The following is a 7,094-nucleotide window of genomic DNA, read 5'->3' as shown; positions in this document are numbered from 1 at the left end:
AGACCCGAAAATATGTGGGTTAGTCCTACCCCTCGGGGGTGTTTGTATGTTATATTTTTTGGCGGGCCCCGTTTTAACCCCCTTGCCCCCGATATATGTTTGAGTTCGAGAGGTTTTTGAAACGGTTGATATTTGATACGCGTAACCGGTGTGTGTATTCGGGTTTGATGAATGCGTCATGCCCAATCCCGGCACTACCACGGCCCACGGGTTGGGTCGTGACAATTTCATTCACCCATACATCCGATTCTTGTCAGGTTATTTATTGTATTGCATGTGCTGCGCTGTGGACATTGACTTCATGGTTGATTACTGATTTGAGATCGCCGTGTGCCTGATTAATACATACTTGGGGATTGATGGACTCAAGGAGTAGAGACTTTCTCATAGGCTATATATTCAGGTTACTGTTATATCCCGTGTTTTGCACATTCGTGAAAAACCTAGACACAGATGTGACTTGTTAAGAGTAAGGCCAAATCTTTGGTTCTATTTAGCATATGTTATTTATGAGAGGTATGGATGAAGTATCGAGGAAGGTTACCTAAGGGCAAAAAATTGGAATTTTGAAAATTTGTTTCGGGAATTTGCAAAATACGATTCATGAAGCATTGGGCCAAAGAGAAAATGGAAAAAAAATGAGGCCCAAAATCGAGGGTGGCTTCGTCATTAATAGCTCCAAATCCACCACATTAATAAAATTTCCATGTGCCAAGCATGTGCCCAATTAAGGAGGCATATATATATATAAGTGTTCATCCGAGGAATGTTCAAGAAAATCAAAGAAAACTCGAGAGCAAACACTTAGCCATTCGCTGAATCTTGAAAAAAAAAAGAAATTCCAAGTCCTTTAGGCTTCATCCAAAAATCTCATCCTCCTTGAATTCTTGACAAGTGCAAGACGCCCTTCGACGCGGTATAATTGGTTAAGCGAGAAAACTACGTTTGCGACAAGTTGGAATTTGAAGGAAAAGGTAAGAATTCCATGTTTTTGTGTTATGGAATGGGTATATGTGTTATAGTGATTAGAGTTGCATGAAAATTATGGAATTGTTGAGTGTATGTGCATGTGTGTGATGTGGCCGTGGGGGTGCCATGCATGAAAGGGAGAAGGATTGAATTTATTTAATGTATTAATTGTGTTGTTGTGTTCTTGTGGAGTAAATGAAAGGAGAATGGTTCAAGTTGGCATGAAAAATCCATTGTTAGGTTGTTGTAGGAATTATGTGATTTTATTCTAGTTTTATGTTAACATGGAAATGAAATTGTAAGATGCAATTATGATGATTGTTGATGAAATTGGAAGAAGGAAACATACTATGAATATGTATGTCAAAGATTAAAAGTTTTGGAGGCATTGTGGCTTTGGTAGAAAGTTTGTATATTTTGTATATTTTGCGAATATTTTGTAGAAATGATATGAAATGTTTCCGAATTGTATTTGAATGGTTTTGGATTAGTAAATGGATAGGAGAATGTTGACATGAAGTTAGAAAGGCGAAGTCGGAATGGAAGTTATAGCATCATGTTGGAAAGAAGATTAGTTGTGTTATATTGTGATTTGTAGTGTTGTTGTTGTTGTTGTTGGTGTTGTTGTTGGGTCGTCGTTGATATTATGGCCGAGTTAACTCTCGGGGATGTTGAATTTATAAGGGAAATCTGTCGAAATTTCGGTAGGCAAGTATGGATCTAAACTTGAGTTCTTAAAAGCTTGTAACTTATATTTGGTAATTATGACCAATTGTAGATTTTGGTAGAAACGGGAGCGGAGCCCAGACGAGCGTAAGACGCGATCAAGGTATGTAAAGCTAACCCTTTCCTTCCTTTGGCATGTCCTAGGTGTACTAGGTTTGGATTTGAGCCTCGGGGGTTATTCTATTCATAGAAATCCGAGTTTGAAATTGAGTACTATTCATTCAGCGCAATTGAATTAAAATCCTTATCTTTGGTCAAAGTATGCTTAAACCTTTGTAACGATGGCCAATGTGTCCAAATCGCTCCGGAACCTCTATGGATGGCTTTAGGGAGCCTAATCTTTGTAATTCCTGTTCGCCGCCTCGACTTGACCCGAAATGTGGGCCACACATTCCCGAGATTTGTGTATTGCTTCATTTGACTCAATTTGGAATAATAATTAGAGAACTAGTTTTGTACAAAGAGACATAAAATTGATTTTCTTTAAAAGAAAACCACCCCGAAGTGGGGTGCGAGGTTTTATTATTTAAACTTTTCAAAACCACTCCAAATGGGGTGCGATGGCCTCTACCTTATGCCTAAGTGTGCTATGGCCTTGGTTTGTATCCGAGCGAGCCATGGCCTCACCGATCCCCGAGTGTGCTATGACCCCGCCCTTACGTCCGGGTGCGCTATGGCCTTGGCTTATGCCTCGAGTGTGCTATTTTTCCAAAACCACTCCGCAAGGGGTGCGAGGTTTTACTATTTCATTTCATTTACTATTTATGTTTACATTATCATTACTAACACGCCCGAAGGGGCCGTAATCACTATTATCTTGGGAAGCGGCCGCCCGAAGGGGCCATTGTTGTATCGAGCCGAAGCCGGCCGCCCGGAAGGGGCTATCATTATTTCGCCGGAAGCGGCGCGTGTGATGTATTGTATTACTTACCTTGAAAACGTTAGTTAGATTGCGATTGTTTATTAAAGCTTGTTTTAGGGCTTTGTGTATTTATTTATGTTTTCTTTTAGCGAAGGCTGCAGATATTGGGTTGATTGTGACTTCTTCCTTCCTAAATTGCGCGGTGGTTATTATTTATCCTCGCTTTACATATTCGGTACATATTCCGCATCGACCCCTTCCTTTCGGGGTGCGTTTCATGCCCGTGTAGTACGGTGGACGCGACTTGGCGATCCGGCCTACTTAGGGAGATTCAGCCTTCAGAAGTCGGACAACTCCACTCGTTCGAGGGTCTGTTCTTATTTTGGTATAATTTTGTGTATATATTCCGCAAGTTGTACTTTTAGACGTCCGCGAACAAATGCCGTGGGTATTATGGGCATCGTTTGGTCTGTCGCTACCACTATGTTATTGTACGTATAGCGGTAGCCTCTTCGGCCCGCCTTGTCCTATGCCATGTATATATTTATGTATGTGTATATATGTTGGTACGTTTCAAGGCGTTTTGAGTTATATCTCGACTTTAGTATTTTATCTAGGACTTCAAAAAAAAAATTATTGAACGCCATTTCCAAGTGTAAGTAGCAAAGGTCGAGTCCTCGTATTGCAGTGGCTCGGTTCTTGTCACGGCCCTAGGTTGGGTCGTGACAGTTACGGAGTACTATTGTTGGTTGTACTGGTGTTTGTTGTTATTCTGAAGAATCTTGGGAAACTTAGCAGACTTGTGTTTAGGTGCTTCACCATAAGCTATGATTCGGCTATTTGATCTTTATGTAATGGATTGGTGGTGTTTATACTTGATTGTGAGCATGTATTTTCTTCAGTCTCTTCCTTTATATATGTTAGCTAACTGTTGTCGGTCTATGATGCCTACTCAGTACGTGTTGTTTGTACTGATGCTACCTTGCTACACTTCTTTTCGGGGTGTAGAGTCTGTGACAGATTCTATTTTCTGATCCTCGAGAGTGTTTCCCGAGACGATGTTGTTAGAGATTTAGGGTGAGCTATTGCAAGATCTGCAGCCCGAGTTTCCATTCTTCATATACTTGTCACCTATTTCCAGACACTATCCCTTTTGATGTTATGAGACTTGTATGGCAACATTAAGATAGTTGTTGGTGTATATTCCGACCTATGTGTTTATTAGCAGCTCTTGTGCTGACTCAGACCAGATGCCTTGGGTAGTTTATATATTTCACACTTATTACTTTTATATGATATTTGAGACTTATCAGCATTTATATTATTCTTCCGCATTGATAGATTGTATGTTGGGTCAAGGAAGGGTTCGCCTACTGATGTGCCGGGAATTTATGGCACATTCAAGGCCTTTTTACGAGAAGTTTTCTTGTTTTTAAGCAAGTTATTATCTATTTAATGTATTTTTAGTGTTTTTCAGGTAACGGAATAGATTTGGAATGAGAACAGTTAAAAGTGCAGAAGTGGTCGTAAACCTAGTTTACGGACCGTATTCTCAAATACGTGCCGTATTCCATGGGCGTGTTTAAGGATAAGAAGAACCAGAAAGGCAGGCTAAAGAGATGGTGATTTACGAAAAACTTTTATGGACCGTATTCCACTTTACGGTTCGTATTTCAAAGCATATTTAACCATTCAAGCATCTAGCAGAAAGTTGAAGTTTTGGAAGGTGAAAGACGACTATGCAGAAGACGGACCGTAAATCAAAATACGGTCCATATATCAAGAGATTACAGTTGTTCAAGTCTTGAAGGAAGACCAGGTCAGAATCTGTTTATCGTCCGTATTTCAATTTATTTGACCGTATTTCGTATCGTTAGGTGGACCAAAGTGCAAATCTATAACTTTTACGTTTTCGTAAACCTATAAATAGTCATTGTAGGGTTTTAATTGTTATGCTTATTATATTTTTGTCTCTTGACTTAGAACATCAAATACTCTCTAGTTTTTTAAGACTCAAACATCAATTCAAGTATTATCAATTCCTCTTTTCTTCCAAAGTAAGCAATTATGAATTCTTCAATTTCTTATTACTTGTTCTTTGGCATGAGTAGCTAAATTCTCTTACTAGGGTTGCGAACCCAATGATGGGTGTTTTGTGATTGATATACACATAATGGATTATTAGGGTTTATTTATTCTTCATTCTTCATTCATAATTAATGGTTGCAAACATTGATTAAAGCCATAGACTTTGATTTATTTAGGAAAATAATTAGGGTTGGTAAGAATAAATAACAAGGACTCAAAGCTTTAAACTTTGTTTAATAAATTCACTTAGGAATAAGAAGAATTTACTTGGCATAATTAACCGTTCTTCATAGTTACTTTCTTATATTTGGGCAAATCATAGAAAGAGATAATCTTTATTTATTGGGAAATAGTAGAGATTCATATAGAGGTTAAGTGTATTCATATAATGATCCATTAGAAGTATATCAAGATCAATACCCATGGTCATACATCCTATCTAAAGGGGACACAACCTTGGTCTCTTTTACCATAAATTACAACCCAAAGCAATTAGTCATAAAAACCCAACTTTTACAGAAATCATCGGATTAAGATATTAGACCTAAATTAAGCATTCTACGACTTTAGTAACCTTTTCACACCATATTCCCTGTGGAATTCGACCCCAACCTTGTTGGGTTACTATATTTGACGACATTCGCATTATACCATTAATAGGTGTAATTTGAGCGGATCAAAATTTGGCGCCGTTGCCGGAGAGTCCACTAGTCAGCCGCCTGATACAGTGGGCCAGTCGTGAGACACGCACAGCGCCTAGGGCGCCAAGGTACAACCTCTTTCCGTTGTTCTTATAAGCGGTGCACTGGGGACAGTGCTTGAATTTTCTGTTGGGGGTGGGAGTGTTGGAACTGTTGTATTGTAAATATATGTTTAGGAACCCCTTCAGCTTTTCTTTGCCAGAGTTCCTTTCCTGAGGGGTTTTGTTTTTGTTGAAACTGGCATGTTTAAGCTGTTGCTTAGGTTGAATAGAGTAGTTTTGACTTAGTTGGTGTTGCCCTGTAACTAATGGCATGTGGTTAGGGTTTGTGGAAATTTTGGACCCCTCGAAAAAAATGCATACTTAGAACAGTTATTGGTTGACAAGATTGATTCTTTATGTGACATTATGATTATTGGGGTATTATGTGTGATGAATGATCAATACCCATGATCGTACATCCTATCTAAAGGGAACACAACCTTGGTCTCTTTTACCATAAATTACAACCCAAAGCAATTAGTCATAGAAACCCAACTTTTATAGAAATCATCGGTTTAAGACATTAGACCTAAATTAAGCATCCTACGACTTTAGTAACCTTTTCGCACCATATTCCCTGTGGGATTTGACCCCAACCTCGTTGGGTTACTATATTTGATAACGTTCGCGTTATACTATTAATAGGTGTAATTTGAGCGTATCAAATTTTGGCGCCGTTGCCGGGGAATACGGTTTTGAAATTACTAAATAGTATTTGCTTTTATTGAAGTCTTTTGCTTATTCCATCACACCTTGTTTGATATTCCTTGTAAACCAGGTGAACATGAATCAAAATTAGCAAAACCAACGTGTTGGTAACCAGGGGAATCGATTGAATAATCAGGCAAATGAATCAGATGAAGAAAATGTCTTTGCTGATCTTATTCTGGAGGAGGACTATGCATCTACTATTGTTCATCCTCGATGTGGAGCTACAAACGTAAAAATCGACTCCTCTCTATACCAGTTGTTGAAGCTTGAGGGCTACTTTTGGAACTCTACCGAGAATGACCCTCAACGTCATTTGCAGAATTTCATGGATATGTGTGCTAATCACATCCAAAACATCGTTCCACAAGATGTTATTCGGCTGAGATTATTCAAATATTCCTTAGCTGGAGATGCAAGAGCATGGTTGGAGAAGCTGCCGTGGAATTCTATTACTACATGGGCAGAGATGGTAGCAGTCTTTCTCAAGAAATGGTACCCTCCTAGCAAGAAGGCTGAGATTAGAGACAAGATCTATGAATTTAAGCAGCGACAGGGGGAATAGTTATATGAAGCTTGGGAGAGATTCAAAGAGTACTTGCAAAAGATTCCGAATCATGGTTTTCCGGAGAACATAGTAATGGAGAAGTTCTACCGAGGACTGGATCCAGTGACGCAGTCAGTTGCTAACAATGTAGTTGATAGTTGTTTCATGAATAATCTTACCGACGAGTGACCAACATGCTTGACAGGCTGACTACTCACAATCAGGCTTGGCACTTAAACAATGCTGATGTTGTGCCTTACGGTAGTCCTATGATCAGAATATGGTAAAGGAGAATGTAGATACCCAGCAAACATTGGCTGAGCTGGCAATAAATATTCCCTTGCTAACAAACATGTTACACCCCGTGTCTTCGAAGAAGCACTTATCAAATTTGAAACGTAAGTACGTTGAGTTATGACTAAGTAAAACCACTTTGGAATATAAGGAGCAAT

General features: G+C 39.1%; 1 non-coding gene across 1 annotated transcript; it reads right to left on the bottom strand.

Moving 5' to 3' along the window:
* Positions 1–6,612: 6,612 nt before the first annotated feature.
* On the bottom strand, positions 6,613–6,719 carry LOC132069047 (small nucleolar RNA R71). Its single transcript, XR_009417617.1, has one exon. It is a non-coding gene; the product is annotated as a small nucleolar RNA R71 (small nucleolar RNA).
* Between the last annotated feature and the right edge of the window lie 375 nt (positions 6,720–7,094).

The sequence above is a fragment of the Lycium ferocissimum genome, chromosome 8, assembly GCF_029784015.1.
Source record: "Lycium ferocissimum isolate CSIRO_LF1 chromosome 8, AGI_CSIRO_Lferr_CH_V1, whole genome shotgun sequence".
In the NCBI taxonomy this organism is placed as follows: Eukaryota; Viridiplantae; Streptophyta; class Magnoliopsida; order Solanales; family Solanaceae; genus Lycium; species Lycium ferocissimum.
Note: the sequence above shows the minus strand (reverse complement) of the source record. Positions and strands in the feature narration are given on the sequence as shown.